This window comes from Triturus cristatus, chromosome 10 (genome assembly GCF_964204655.1).
Source record: "Triturus cristatus chromosome 10, aTriCri1.1, whole genome shotgun sequence".
Lineage (NCBI taxonomy): Eukaryota > Metazoa > Chordata > Amphibia > Caudata > Salamandridae > Triturus > Triturus cristatus.
In genome coordinates this window covers 1,230,425,093-1,230,441,435 of record NC_140593.1, presented here as the reverse complement: position 1 = coordinate 1,230,441,435, position 16,343 = coordinate 1,230,425,093, and the positions used below count along the sequence as shown (strand labels likewise).

At 51.4% G+C, this 16,343-nt stretch overlaps 1 long non-coding RNA gene across 1 annotated transcript in view; it reads right to left on the bottom strand.

The window, feature by feature from the left end:
• Positions 1-6,415: 6,415 nt before the first annotated feature.
• Positions 6,416-16,343, bottom strand: part of LOC146797148 (uncharacterized) — a 78,596-nt gene continuing 68,668 nt past the window's right edge. The window contains exon 4 of the long non-coding RNA XR_014969974.1: positions 6,416-8,171. This is a non-coding gene — a long non-coding RNA (uncharacterized LOC146797148). The remainder of the gene's footprint in view (positions 8,172-16,343) is intronic.

Here is a 16,343-nt window from a genome sequence, read left to right as displayed (position 1 = left end):
CCACAAATCCCCCACCTTGGATATACCTATGAGGTCCCAACGATCGAAGCCCCTCGAGTGAATCAGTCTGCCCAATCGCTCGCTGTGCCAGACTGGTGTGGCCTGTGTAAGTTTTCCCTCCCATCCCAAGCTTCTGGTAGCTGCCTTCCACACCTGTACCGCATGCCCAGTCGGACTAGTCAGCGCAGGTTTCAATGACCGCACATATAGAGCTCCCTCAAAGCTACCCCCCGGGAGGAGCCATCTGTCGATCTGAAAGGCCGGGCCACCCTGCGGCCGGTACGTACATTGATTGATTGCCTCAAGTTGGGATGCCCAGTAGTACTTACGTATATCCAGAAGTTCGAAGCCCCCGTCAAACCACCCTAGCATGAGTTTGTGTGTTGCAATGCAAGGTGGTTTTTCCTCACACAGGAAATCCCGCACAATACAGTCAAGTTCCTTAAAGTACGAGGAGCCGACAGGGAGCGGAGTATTTTGTAGCGCATACAAGAATTTCGGAAGGGACATCATTTTGAATAGTGCCGCGCGTCCCAAGAGGGAGAGCGGAAGTGATTTCCAGTGTAGGACATCTGATCTAAGACGCACCAGAGGCGGCAAAAGGTAACGGTCATAAAATCTGGATAGATCTTTAAAAACACAGATCCCCAGATATTTGAAGCCATCAATTGTTTCCGTCAATTGATAGCCCCGAGGGAGTGAAGACCGTCTGCCATAGAGGACATAGAGCACCGATTTAGACCAATTTATGGAATAACCATCAAATATACCGAACACCTGAAATATGTCCAGGACCACATTGAGGGATGCAGCCGGAGAGGCCAGATAGAGCATGATATCGTCCGCATATAACGAGATGCGGTCCTCCAAGCCGGACGTCCATTTAAGGCCCCTTATGACGGGGTCCTGGCAGACCCCTGTTGGCAGAGGCTCGAGGGCCAAGGCAAAGAGAAGCGGAGACAAGGGGCAGCCCTGCCTGGTACCTCTGCAGAGAGTGAAAACGGGTGACTTCCTGTTGTTAAGTACGACTTGAGCGAGCGGTTGTTGGTATAGAAGCCGAACCCAGCTTATAAATTTGGGGCCAAAACCCAATTTATGAAAGACAGCGAACATGTAGGGCCATTCGATGGTGTCGAATGCTGAAGCAGCATCGAGGGATACTACGACTGCATCTTCCCTAATTGTGTCAGCACGACACAGCACTCCGTGGAGCCTGCGCAAGTTGAGGGAAGTATTTCTAGCAGGCATAAATCCTGATTGGTCCAGGTGGACCATGCGGGGAAGGACCCTAAGCAGTCGGGTGGCTAGAACCTTCGCGAGGATTTTCACTTCACAGTTAAGCAATGAGATGGATCTGTAGGATGAACATTTGTTGGCTGGTTTGCCCGCTTTATGAATGACAACAATATTGGCAAGTCTCAGGTCCTCGGACAGGAAATCCTCCCTTCTTACTTTCACGAAACATTTAGGCGAGGTAGGGTGCCATCTTGCCCACAGCGAGGTTAAATAGTTCGATGGGCAAGCCATTGGAACCCGATGCCTTCCCCCCGCATAAATCGTGGATGGCCTTTTCGACTTCCACAACTGTGATATCTAGGTTGAGAACGGAGCGCTCCTCTTCAGTGAGTGACGGCATTGAAATATTGCATAGCAGCGAGGAAGCCTCTTCCTCCGTGTACAGTGTGTGGGATGTATAAAGCACCTGAAAGTGTTTGCTGAATGCATCCGCTATGTCCTGGGGTGCAGTAAGGCGGGATTGAGAGTCATTCACTATCTCAACCACATCGCGGTGAGCCTGGTCCCTGCGGTCAAGCCAAGCCAGCAATTTACCAGCTTTATTGCCAACGTCGTAGATTCTGCTGAGCGTGGCCCTGTAGTGCGCTTTAGCAGCCTCTGTGGACAAGTCGGCGGATTCTTTAATTTTGAGTCCTGTGTTCGAAGTGCGTTCTCTAAGTCTACTATTTCCCCCTCTAAGCGAGCCATGTCAGCACACCTTCTCTCTACGCTGCCCCGCGGTCTGGCCCAAAGCCACCCCCCGTATCACAAACTTGTAGGTCTCCCAAAGTGTTATCATTGAGTCTACCGACCCCTCGTTCTCTTGAAAATAAAGGTCTGACTCACAATTGACCTTGTCTCTAATTTGGGGGGACGTGAGGTACCAGGAGTTTATCGGGGCAGTGGGGCCGACCGTGGGCTATCCCACTTCCAGGCGGCACAGGAGGGGTGAATGATCGGAGATTCCCCTGGCCAGGTGCTGAATGTCTTTGACGAAGTGAAGTTGATGTGCTGGCATCAGCACATCATCTATGCGGTACATACTGCGATGTGCGCCTGAGTAGTAGGTGTATTGCTGGTCAGTCGGGTGCAGTTCCCTCCAGACATCCACCAGGCCCATCGCACCCAGAAAGCTAGGGATTCGCATGCTGGAGGGCACCAAGGCCTTCTGGGGCCGGTGATCAAGGGAATCAGAGACAATAGAATTGAAATCGCCCCAATCAACACTCTGCCGACCGGCAAGTCCAGAAGGAGATCCCCGAGGTCTGCGAAGGCCTGGGTGTGCAGCCCCGGCGGTATGTAGACAGAAAGGAGATTGAGTATGTGCCCCTCCCAGGTCCCGGAGGGAGCAGCGAATCTGCCTGGGACGTCAGTGCGGACCGAGTCGATTGTCATGGGGAATGACTTCCGAATCAGTATTCCCACTCCCCGGGAGCCAGAACCAAAGGCCGAGTGCGCCACTAGCCAGAAACCACACCACGACAAGGCCTTACACGCATTTCCAAGCAGATGGGCCTCCTGTAGGAGAACTACATCTGGAGAATACCTCTTTAAGAATTGGAGCACTATTCCCCGCTTGAGCTTATCTCCCAGCCCATTGACGTTCCACGACAGCAGCTTAAGCCCATGTCTAGCCGTCTTGTGCATCACGCCTTATTGTGTGTTCACCAAGTCGCAGGGGGAGCCACCCGTGAGCGCCTCTCTGCACGGCGGTGTCGGGAACCTCCTGCTCCCCCGAACTTGCAGAGTGCCTATCGCCCACCCCTTTAACTTATGGGTGCGTGCCACCAACCAGGCACCCATCCCAGAGACTTGAGCAACTGGTACACATACTATTTAGTCAAAGATAAAGCATTAGACCACCGTTCAGTATACAGAGCACAGTGTGTCCATCCTGAGGGAATTTGAAAACCACAGAGCAATAACGGTTCAGTCACCGAAGAGGCCCAGACCATACCTCAGTCCAGCAGCAATTAGACAGAGCCCCAGCCCCCAGATAGACCAGCATACAGACCAGGTATTCAGACCCTCCAGTCGCCGCTTCCTGTGTACCAGGCAGGGTGCCTCCATCGGCTTCGTCAGTGCTCCTCTCACCCCTTGTCCCCGGGGACGGCTGGCCTTCCGGCCTGCAGTGCGCCATCTGTCCAACCAGTCCCAGGCCTCCTCAGGGGTGATGAAGAACCAAGCCTTCCCGTTCAACTCCACCCTCAGCTTGGCCGGGAAAAGCATGGCGTATTTCAGATCCTTCTCGCGAAGTGACTTCTGTACATCGAGGAAGCTATGGCGCTGTCGCTGTACTTTAAGGGTGAAATCCGGAAAAAGGTGATTTGACTGTTTTGAAAATTCAGTGGGGGCGCCGATCGAGCTGACAACATCTGCACATTTAATATAATAAAAAGTGTGTTTTTGTATTCTTTATAACACAGTACCTTTTTACATGTGGTCTCCATTTTTGGAATTATTCTGTGTCCACAATACTGTCCCCTTATTTCCATTAAGAAAGAGCCAAACAGAACATAATTTTACATGATACATGTTTATTGTGAATGTCTTGTGGGATCTCTCTCTCTCTTTCTCTCTCTCTCTCTCTCTCTCTCCCCCTCTCTCTCTAATCCTCGCTCTCTCTCTCCCCCTCTTTCTCTCTCTCTCCCTCCCCCTCTCTCTCTCTCTCCCCCTGGCTCTCGCTCACTCCCCCTCCCTCCCTCTCCCTCTCTGTCTCTCCCTCTCTCTCCTTCTCTGTCTTCCTCTCTCTCTCTATGTCTCTCCATCTCTCTCTCACCTCTTTCTCTCTCTCCCCTCTCTCTATCTCTCTCTCTCTCTGTCTCCCTCTCCTCTCTCTCTCTCTCTCTCTCTCTCTCTCTCGCTACCCCCCCTCTCTCTCTCTCTCTCTATCTCTCTCTTGGTCCTTCTCACTTACTCTCTCTCTCTACCTCTCTCTATCTCCCTCTTGCCCTCTCATCTCTCTCCCTCCTTTCCCCCCTCTCTCCTCACTCTCTCTGTCTCTCTCTCTCTCTCACTCTCAATCTCACTCTGTCTATCTGTGAGATATGGGAGAGTTAGCGCCCATCTTCACATTGTGCAGGGGGTGGGGGGATCCTTTTGTGTTACATCACTGGCCCCACCCAATTTTAAGGGTTTACCATTTTCAGATTAACCTGCATAGTGTTTTTTTTATTGAAACTGCATGACATGTGTTCTCTTTTTGGGTGCCATTTCTTCCTCCCCTCCAGCACGGTTGAGGCATCTCACCGAGGGACTGTCCCCCACATTTATCATTTCTTCCAGGAAACAAAGGATTTTATGTACCGCCCAGTAGTGTAACATTAGCCCTTTAGCTCCAGGGGGCCCCCTCCGACACTGTGCATGGGTGGCGGCCCCAGGCCTGAGAGCTCCTCTCTGTGTGGGGGGTTGGGGTCGAAGTGGGGTCCTCCATGTACCGCCTGCCATCTAGCAACACTGTAGAGTTCTCTTGCACCCTGCGTACGTCGAAACTGCAACTGCAACTTCTACCACATCAGCACACTAGTGACTCCTGCCAGCCAGCCAACCAACAGCGCAGCCGACCCGCTCAACTTCATCCTCCCCAATGTGCGCTCCCTCCACAAACACGCAACAGAAATCTGGGACCTCCTCAACGCCACCTCTTCAGTCATCGCCTTCTTCACGGAAACCTGGACCAACCTGTGCTTCGGACCGGACATCGCCATCACCATCCACGACGGCTACAAATTCAGCCGCACGGACCAACCCAAGTGGCCTGAAGGAGACAATGCCATTGTCTAAAAAAGGCACACTCCGACTGACCACACACTCTAATGACACGACGGTGACCATAGAACACCTCCACTTCATGGTCTGGACCAACCCCAACACCACTCTCCGCGGCACTCGCATCTACGGCCCCCCAGGCCATGAACCCCCATTCACTGATGCCATTGTAGACCTCATCGCACCCCACGCTCTCCCATCGACCGACTACTGGATCCTACTTGGACACCTCAAGTTCCACCTGGACAACCCCAGTGACCAGAACACCACCCACTTCCTGGGAAACCTCGCCAACATCGGACTCAAGCAGCTAGTCACCACACCAACCCACATAGCCTGACACACGCTCAAGCCCATCTTCTCCACCAGCGGGAACTTCAACTACAGCCACACCACAGGACTCTCCTGTACCGACCATCATATTTTACATCACACCTTTACCATGCCCTCCATACACTATCGCCATCATTGCCCTCCCATCGTGGGTCGATCAAGGCCACAAAAGAACTTCCCATCAACTCCCTCAGCACCACCACTCCGCCAATGCTTACAGACGCCAACACTGCAGCATGCACCCTCCACCGATGGATCTCCAACTGCGCCAACACCCTGGCACCCCTCAAGAAAAGACCAGGCAAACAACACTCCAAGAAGGCCAACTGGTTCACTCCCTCCCTCCATTATTCCAGCCCCACCTGCAACCGTCTCAAGAAGAGATGGAGCCACAACATCAATCAACTCCGTAACACAGTCACCCTTGCACCATGGCGCCAGGGTGCCTGCCTTGGCGCATGGCAGCAATTGTGCTCCAATTGTGGAAATTAGCCTTTCTAGGGGCCCACCAGTGGAAGGTTCACCCTATCTGTCCACGGGTCCTTAAACCACCAAAGAAGAAATTGGCACTGAAGCTGGAATATTAAATAACAAGTTTATTAATCTCACATGTGTGGGACTACATCAATACGGTACCCTCAGGCCACTGTAGGAGGTAGTCCAAGGAGTACAGAAACCAGGGGTCTTTTATATGCATTAGTTGCATTGTCAGCATGAGACCAAGGGGAGGTACTGGCACATACAAGAATGGTTATTGACTAAAATGGGCACACAAATATGTCTTGGTCAGCAAAGTGGGAGGGGAGACATTTATGTTTGCATCAGTTAAAACAGCCTGACATTTACAAATTAAGACAGGTGCATTCTGGCAGCTACAGGCCAAGACGGAAGACACACATGGTTAACACATGGCTAACTAAAATGGCTGCCACAACAAAAATGGCTTCAGCTCATGCTAACAGTAATTTCTGCTAGTCTCCACACAATGTAGGGGAAAAAGACAGGGAAGCTGATTCATGAGCCCCTTCTGACAGTTTAACCCCGCTGGTGTGTCATTTTCTTACGTACTTGCAGCGTGATACTTGCACCACGTTGCGCCGTATTTGCAGGCCTTTCTGAGCATGCGCAAGACTCTGGCTCAGTACTGAAGGAGTTAACTATAGTTGATGACTCATGTGAAATACAAGGGCAGGCAACAGTGAAGACAGAAGAAGCACATGGCTAACACATGACTAACTAAAATGGCTGCCACAACCAAAATGACTTCAGCTCATGCTAACAGTAATTTCTGCTAGTTTCCACAGATGGCCCTTTTAGCATTAGCTGAAGACATCTCTATGATCTGGAAGGAATATATAAAATATCTTACACATCTATTCTCATCATATTGCTAACTTCTTGGTCTAATACATATTGGGTGTTCACATTCCTGCGGCTGCACTTGGTAGGTATACAAGTAGAGACACAAAAGGGAACAAAGCATCGGGCCACATTGTATGCACAGACAGCATGACAGCAGGATCGCAAAGAATATTCATGGAATTGTCAACAGTTTCCAGCCCCAGGTAACAAACAATGTCTCAAACCAGCCAAATAAAGTCCAAGTTCCTGAATCGGGATGAATTTCAGTGGTTGTTTTAGGCCGATTGGAAATAGCCAACAGCACATGTTTGATGCAATGTCTAAATAAAATCATTTTTAATAAACCCTCCAGTGTTCTTCTTTATGAGGGCTAGGATACCAATGATATGTTCAGGAGGAGGGCAGAGTCGTATTTATCAAAGTGTGTACAGAACGTTTCTCTTACAGAAAAAAACAGTATTCCAAATGCAAAGCTGATACACATATTACCCCAAAAACAATTTTTGCTTTGGGGGACCAGGAGGACCAAACGGGGCCATGGAAATTAGGATGAGGAGCCGCAAAGGGCTGCTCCTCCTCAAAAATGGGACGACCAAAGGGGTACATTGCTAAAAAGTACTTGAAGGACAGAAGCCACTGTACAACCAGCCAGAGGGGAGTCTTCCCCCTGTGTCCGTCTGAGCCTCACAGGCAGGCTCTTATTGTTCACTTCTCCCACGGTGGAGCTGCACAACTTGCAACTCAGGAAAACAATCATGGCCCAGGCTTAGGAAAAAGTTTCTTCTTTCAGGATAGGGCAATCACCCTCCAGGGCAAACACCCTCAATGATCCTGTCCAGTGTCTCAGGCAGTACACCAGTATTCTTCACTCTAATCTAACAGGCACCAGAGACACAGCACCTGTACCCTGAACTCAAGTCCTTCCCTAATTCCTGTGTTGCTCCGCTGGCGCCCTGCTCTTTCGTCGGGGCCACAGATTGTACCTAGTATGCCCAGGCACCTCTTGATCAACAAACAAAGGTGCAGGCTCACTTTCAGTTGGGGACCGGAACTCAGAGGCCTGATGCTGGAGTATCTGAAGCAACCCTTGTTTCAGATGGGTCACCTCAAGCAAAACCTCCTTGCCGTCCTTGTCGGTCTGTGCCTCTCTCAGCTGGACATCAGGAAAAAAGGAACAGCTCTCCGTCCTGATTTGTGACCCTGTCTTTCACCCAAGACAGTGGTAGGGGTACACACTTCACATGACTGGCGTGCACCCAATGCTTCCGACCTTCAACTTCCACTGCTGTCCTGGTCGCCAATAGCACTTGCATCGGTTCACGCCACCTCGGCTCTAGGCTGGACTTGCGCTGGAAATTGCGCACCAAGATGTAGTCTCCAGGTTGGATCTGATGTCCGGGCCCCTCTGGCAATGGTTGTAGCGCAGCAGATATCTATTGGTAAACAGAACAAAGATAGTTTAGACAAGGCACAGAAATAATCTACCAACAGAGAGGATACTCTATTTCAGAAAACTTCTTTAGTCTCGGGCGCCCCATACATTAGCAGGACGCCCAAGAACCACTTCATCTTATCTGAGAGTAAAACACACCCTAGGCCTATTAGCGAGTATAAAAGGAACTTTTAGTGAACTGACAAGAGTAAAACGTTGCACAATTTGATTTGTTTCTCCCGATCCCAAGCAGCCAAGGAAGTCTATATTCATTTACTAAACATACTCTGAATCCTTACAAAACAACTATTTTTTGGTGTCTCTTGTGTTAGCCAGCTTGTGTTCCATAAATCATATAGTTCACAACACTTCTTCTACTTGTGATGTTTTCACTACAGTACAGGACTGTGGACATTTCTAGAATTATTTTCCTTACATAACAACAACTATATGTTTCGCTTATTACCATGTTCTCATGTTATAGATGTAACAGGAAACCCTAAAACTGTGAACGTAACAGAGATCTGTATTGCATGAATGACTAACACATTAATCCTAACATAATAAGTACATAAATCTGTCCAGCAGAACTTGTTGTGGCAAACAAACTCCTATAAGACTATAATTTTCTTCAAAATGTTTGCTAAGGATCACACGGGCATCTTTCCTAAGATGGTGAACCCTGTGCATTCTACCTTTCACGATCTGGACTATGTAACATTTTTATTCAGAGGAAAAAACCTATTCACCAGCTCTAGCAAGGATGTCAGCTTAATTACATAGACTAACTAATTAGGGACTCGAGATGCCTCTGCGACTTATGTAGTGCTGTAATAACATATACAATAATGGTGTTGCCACCTGGGAATTTTGGAACAAAAACTACCCACATATGGTTCCCCTTAAAGGTAAAATAAGGGAACATCAGTCTATTCTACCCATTCTTTCATTTTTATCTAATTCCATATTACATCAGTTTACAGACAGGAGGGGCAGTAACATGGCACATTTATTTATTCATTTTGTTAATTCTAACAATTTGTTCAAACAGTATTACTTAATAGCCAATTAGACTTGGACTGGTGAGGTGCTTGTTTCTATTTATTTAAGAACATATTCACAGCATCTTGTGAAATGAATGACTGAAGCGAGCCCAACCAATTGTCTCATAGCCGCTCCTAGACAGCTTAGACAGGAGAGAGAGAGAGAGAGAGAGAGAGAGAGAGAGAGAGAGAGAGCGAGAGAGAGAGAGAGAGAGAGAGAGCGAGAGCGAGAGAGAGAGAGAGGGAGAGAGAGAGAGGGAGAGAGAGGGAGAGAGAGAGAGAGAGAGAGAGAGAGAGAGAGAGAGAGAGCGAGAGAGAGAGAGAGAGAGGGAGAGAGAGAGAGAGAGAGAGAGAGAGAGAGAGAGAGAGAGAGAGAGAGAGAGAGAGAGAGAGAGAGAGAGAGAGAGAGAACACAACAACAAGCTGCCCTGCGTACTTTCCTCGCAGAATAGTTCACAATAATACACAAAATAGGCACAAAATCCGTGAAAAAGGACAATGTGTTACTTAATTTTGCTTACCCTTAATTTACCCAGGAGCTAGTCTCCTACGCTAGTCTCCTACCCCCCTTCGACAGTAGGTAACTTAAACAGGTGACCTCCTGTCGACAATATTTACCCCCTTTTAGCAGCTGGGCACAAACGGACTTGTGGGAGGTAAATAACTAGTGGAATCCATATCAAGGAGGCCATGTCCAATACTAGTGGACTGTACCACTTTATACATTTTGGTGTACAAGCACATTGAGCCAACTAGAAAACATTAATCCAAAACCAACTACCAATTGCTTTAGCTTTTGTACTGTTTTAACATGATGGAGCATGAATGCAAGCTTAATTTCATGGCCTTTTTATCTGGCCCTAGCACAACAATTTTAATTTAAAAAACATTATTCTGTATACATGGCAGAGCTACTTTCTGCACATGACGCACAGACGCTCCTGCCCCTTGATAATGTTATTCAGTAGTCTCAAGAAAACAGTGATAACCCCATCTACTCCTAACAGAATATGCAATATTTCCTTTAGCTAATGGTACCTAAAAACAGATCTGTGGTGTCCAATCTTGTTCCAGGAAGGCTTACTCACGGCCATAAGTTCATTTAAACAACTAAGTAAATTCTTCCATTTCTTTAAATGTAGTTACCAATGACGATATCCTAAATATTATTATTATTATTTTTTTTTTTTTTTTTAAACCGTTTATTACATGTTAAAAAAGGTTACAAGTATGGGCCTACAACCATCCGGCCGGCCGCTAGAGTGGCAGAAGCATATGACATACCTACAGTAAGAGTCTCTTGGCGGTGCAGATCGGTAAATCAGGAGATATCAATAGCGCAGGCCCCATAACTCCAAGCCCACAATACGGTTTCCTTTTTCCAAACAGAACAACACAAAAAACCACACCCGCAAGGCAACCCGCCATCCAAAGTGACGGCACGTGCTCCTTAAGTGGGGGATCCCAACCAGCAGCCAAACTCTGAAGAGGGGAATGGGAATAGATCAGGGACAGGGGAACCACATGCCCGCGGCTGGGGCAGGGGGTCGGCTAAGGGGACGGAGCCGGTGAGGCGGCCGGTAGCAGTGGCGGCTCACAAATACCCCCGCGATAGGCGTTCCAGGGGCCCCAGATTTTCACCCACGCCCCAGGCTTACCCCTCGCAACATACACCACCTTTTCACGAAACATACACCAATCCATGTGTTCTTTCCAGGCCGACACCGCCGGGGGTCTCTGGGATCCCCACAATTGAGCAATGTCACGCTTAGCTATCATGTATCCCAGAGTCACCCACCGCGTCTGCGGGACCGAATAGTCATTTGGTTCCCACACATTCAGCAAGCATCTCCTCGCTTCAGGCAACAGCGCAACACGCGTCACCACACGCAGGACCTCATGCACACCACGCCAGAATCGCTCCACCTGTGGGCATTCCCACAGAATATGCATGAAAGTTGCCAAGGCACCACAGCCACGCTTACACAATCCGTCACCAACAAAGCCCATACGTAGAAGCCTTGGCCCCGTCACGTAAACCCGGTGGAGGATCTTAAGCTGGACGAAGCGAAGGCGAGCCGGGATGGCCACCTCCTTCGGAGAGGCCACCGCGGAAATCCAGTCCTCGTCGTCCAGTTCCAGCCCGTCGGCAACCCAGGCCTCGCGGAGACTAGTCAGCAGGCACGATCTGTCGTTGATCAGTTTTTTATATATAAGGGAGATCGTGCTGTCTGGGACATGGCCATCCAGCACTCTGTCCTCCAGGGGGGAAGACTCCGGAACGGACGCGACATCAGGGAAGACGGAGCCCAGCGCGTGGCGGACTTGTAAGTACCGAAAGTACTCACTGCCTTGCAGCTGAAATTCCGTCCGCAGCGTCTCAAAAGTTTTAAATCCACCCCTTGTCCAGAGGTCTCCCACTGTGCTGATTCCGATCGTGTCCCACTTCTCGAAGCCCTTCGATGTCCACAGGGAGCCCAACCTCTCAGACGCATATAGCGGTGTCGCCCGGGTCAAACGGTCCTTCCACCCCATCGCTGCATTAGCCGCGTGCCAGACACGCACCATGACACGCGTCGGTCCCGTCAGACGGGAGTCGGGCGCGCCAGAGTAGAGCGCTCGATTGTAGTCGCCACCGGGCAGGAGCATCTTGTCCATTTCAAATGCCGGGTTCAGGGCGGGCCCGTAAAGGCCATGATTAATCGCAGCTAGCTGGGAGGCCCAGTAATACCGTTTAATGTCCGGGAGGGCAACCCCCCCATCGTACCACGGGAGCGTCAATTTAGCCAGAGCAATACGCGGCCTCCCGTCCCAGAACAGGCGCCGCTGCAGGCTCTCCACCTCACGGAAGTAGCGCGCCGGAACCAAGTCCATAGTGTTCTGAAGCGCATACAGAAAGCGCGGCAAGGACATCATCTTAAACAAGGCCGCTCGGCCAAGCGGCGAAAGCGGAAGACGCCGCCAGCGCGCAACGTCCTCCCGCAAGCGCTGGAGGGGGGGTAGCAAGTTCCGCTCGTAGCGGGCCTCCGGGTCTAGAGTAATATATATACCCAGGTACCGGAACCCCTGGGAGGCAATCTGGATCGGGCAGTCCCGTGGTAGGGCCGGAGCCTCCCCGGAGAGCACATACACGCAGGATTTCGCCCAGTTGATGACAAGGCCTGAGTTACGACCGAAGGAGCGCAAAACATCAACCAGGACAATCAGCGAGTTACGCGGGGAGGCGAGATACAAAAGGATATCATCGGCGTAGAGGGACACGCGGTCCTCATGCTCGGGGGTCCAGCGGAGACCACGGATGGAGGGGTGCCACCGCAGCCACTCCGCCAAGGGCTCCAAGGCCAATGCAAACAGGAGCGGTGACAAGGGGCAACCCTGACGCGTGCCCCGCCCCAGCGCAAAGGGGGCCGAGACTCGCCCATTCACCACCACCTGCGCCAATGGGCCCGAATACAACAATTTGACCCAGCTAATGAATCCCGGTCCAAATCCAAATTTCGCCAGCATCGCCCAGATGTATGGCCATTCAAGTGTGTCAAACGCCATGGTGGCGTCCAAGGACGCCAATATGGCCGGCTCCCGCACAAACGGGACACGCGCGAGCACCCCATGCAAGCGTCGCAGATTAAGAGCCGTGTTGCGATGGGGTATAAAGCCGGATTGGTCTTGGTGGACCAAATCCCCCACCACGCCAACCAGCCGGTTGGCCAGTACCTTGGCGAGGATTTTGGGTTCCGCGTTCAAGAGCGAGATAGGCCTATAGGATGTAACCCGCTCACGGGGTCTCCCCTCTTTGTGGATCACCACGATTGTAGCCAGACGCTGGTCCGGCGGGAGGGAACCCTGCGAGTGGGCCGCCAGGAACATGGCGCGCAGGTGGGGCGCCAGTACATCCGGTCGCAGCTTGTAAAGCTCGATGGGGATACCATTGGGGCCCATGGCCTTGCCGGATGCGACCGAGCGAATAGCCAGGGCAATTTCGTCCGAGGTGGGAGGAGCGTCCAACAAATCCCTGTCCTCCACCGTAAGGGAGGGCAGCGCGATGTCCCGAAGCAGGGCATGGGAATCTTCCTCCGAGCAGGGAGAAACCGGGGAGTACACCTCGCGGAAGTAATCCGCGAAGCAGGAGACAATGGCTTCCGGCTCGGTGACAGGCACACCATCCATCCCCTCAATCAAAGGAACCACACGACTCGCTCTCTCCCTCTTGTCCAACCACGCAATCAATTTACCAGCCTTATCACCCACATCATACAGTCGCCCCTGTTGCTCTCTACTGAGGCCCCTGGCCGCCTCCGTGACGAGGGCCCTATAGGCCGCCTGCTTGAGGTGCAGAACATGCAACTTGGCGTCTGTTACCCCGCTCCCCAGGTCACCCTCCAGCTCCGCAATCTCGGCCTCCACCCGGGTTACCTCCTCCCGCTCGCGCCTCCTGGCATGGGAGATAGAGGAGAGGGCCTCCCCTCTGAGAACTACCTTAAAAGCCTCCCACAGGGAGATGGCCGAAGGGACAGACCCCACATTCTCATCAAAATATCGCTGTAAGGATTTGATCAAGTCGGCACGAATAGTGGGGTTACGCAAGTACCAAGCATTGATTGGAGCCACCCTGCCCTCCCCCCTAGGGAAGACATCGAAGTGTAACAGTACTGGGGAGTGATCTGAAATGCCCCGCGCCAGATGGCACACCTCTCCCACCCTCCCAGCATAGGCCGCCGGGACAAGGATATAATCAAGCCGCGAGAGGCTACCATGGGCACCCGAGTGGAAGGTGTATTGCCGCTGTGCGGGATGCTTTAGTCGCCAGCAATCCACCAGGCCCAAAGTATCTAAAAGGCCGGACAGCCAGGCCTGTGCCCGGGGGAGGGCCCTAGGGGGATGGCGATCCATAGACCCAGAAACTACCGCATTAAAGTCCCCCCCAACCACCAGCAGGCCACCCGGGAGGTCCAGGAGGAGGCGCCCCAAATCCGCAAATGTAGTAGATTGTAACCCAGGCGGGACGTACACTGATATAAAAACAAACACTCTACCCTCCATTCTACCCACCAGAACAGTGTAGCGTCCCCTCTCATCATGGCGCACCTCATCAATCTCCAACGGGAGCGAGTTCTTAATCATGATACCCACCCCCCGCGAGCCCGAGGTGAAGCCCGAGTGGGCCACCAAACGATAGCCTCGCCGATTCATGGCATGGAAGGAGTTACCTATAAGGTGTGTCTCCTGCAGGAAGATAACATCTGGTGAGATACGTTTCAGGTACTGCAGGACCACACCACGCTTAATCCTGTCCCCCAGGCCGTTAACATTCCATGACAACACAGTCAAATCCCTACCCCCCCATCATACGTAGAAGCAATCAGTCGTCCCCCACAGAGCCTCTCGAGAGCAACAATACAGTAAAGGGCTTGCCTTGCGGTGCAAACAAACAACACCCCCCCCCCACCCCCCCATCCCAACAGAACTCCCCCCTCCCTGCACCCCTGCATGAGCCCAGACAGCCCCCCCAAAGTGCAGTGTGCCTGTCGCCCCATAGATGAAAACTAACTAGTCCCCCAGAGGAGGAGGGAAGCCCCCAACAGACCCCACACGACCTCCATCGGAGGGGAACCTAAACGATCAGTAAATGGTAAAGGAATGTTGTCCAGAGCAAGGCCTATTCTTCACCCCTCAGTTCTGATCCGGCGGGCCCTCCCCGCCAACCGCACCCCCCCCACCCCCTCGGCCCCGATCTCCAGGTAGAGTGTCCAACCAGTCCCCAGCCGCCTCGGGTTGGTCAAAAAAGTGCGTGCGTCCATCCACCTCCACCCTTAGCTTAGCTGGAAAAAGCATTGAATACTTAAGGTTCAGGTCCCGTAGGCGACGTTTAACTCCGAGAAAACTCAATCTCAGTTTTTGGACCGCCGGAGTAAAGTCTGGGTAGAAATGCACATCCATGTTATCAAGCTTGACCGGTCCCTGTTGCCTGGAGGTCTGCAGGATAGCGTCTCTGTCCCGAAAATTAAAAATCCGGGCAATGAGAGGCCGCGGCGGGGCACCGGCCTTAGGTCTGCCCCCAGGGACCCGGTGAGCACGTTCCACCGCAAAAAGCTTACTCAGCCCCCGGGGCTGGAGATGGGTAAGGATCAATTCTTCCACAAAAAGATCTGCCGCCTCCGCCTCTCGTCCCTCCGGCACTCCCACAATGCGAACGTTATTCCTCCGGGCCCGACCCTCGGAATCCTCCAGTCGCCGGTCCATCAGGGCGCTCGCCTGGCCAAGCCGGCGCACCTCCTTTTGGAGGGCCACCACGTCCGTCGTGAGGCTCGTTGTGGTGTGGGCCAGGGAATTGACCCGGTCGTTGGTTTTGGACAAGTCAGCCCTCACAAGGCTAACATCCACCAGGACCGAGTCTATCTTTTGCGCTAGGGTGTCGAAGCGCTGGTCCACCGAGGCCTTCATCTCTGCGATGGCGCCCATGACGTCCCGGAGGGTCAGATCCACCGGTTGAGCAGATGCCTCCGTCGGGCCCGCCGGGGATGTGCGCGATGTCTCCGGAGATCCCTTCTGGAGGGTGTAGCGGTCCATACTGTTGGATTGAGGCGCCGGGCCGCGGCGGGTCGTCTTCACCTTCGCCCGGTCGCCATCTTGTATCCTAAATATTATTAACATGGATTGAGAATTAATTTGACTCTAATTGTCTTTGGCACATTATAGCCTCAGTCAGTCATCATTAGAGCAACGTTTACATTACCTGTAGTGTTTTATCCTACAATGTTAGAATCAGGAAATGTAATTAATACAAAGGAATTAATTTGTTAAACTACTCTTCAACATTACAAGCAGGTATTATATCTATGTTTTTCCTATTTAGAATGAGTGGCACTGGAGTGTGCGTTTGCTTAACACGTGTTATTTGCTGTAGACCAAAATAGAAGCAAATCTGCTGAAAAGAAATATGTTCCCCGTTTAATCAAATACAGCCCTGTTTATTCATTCATGTGTATTATTACTACAAGGGCTATAGACTAAATGTACAACTTGCATTTACACAATTATATATGTACATGTGCACATCAAGAAATGCTGTGATGCTTTCATAGTGTGCTGTAAACCCCTAAAAGTGGAAATCACACACTGTTACAGTGGCT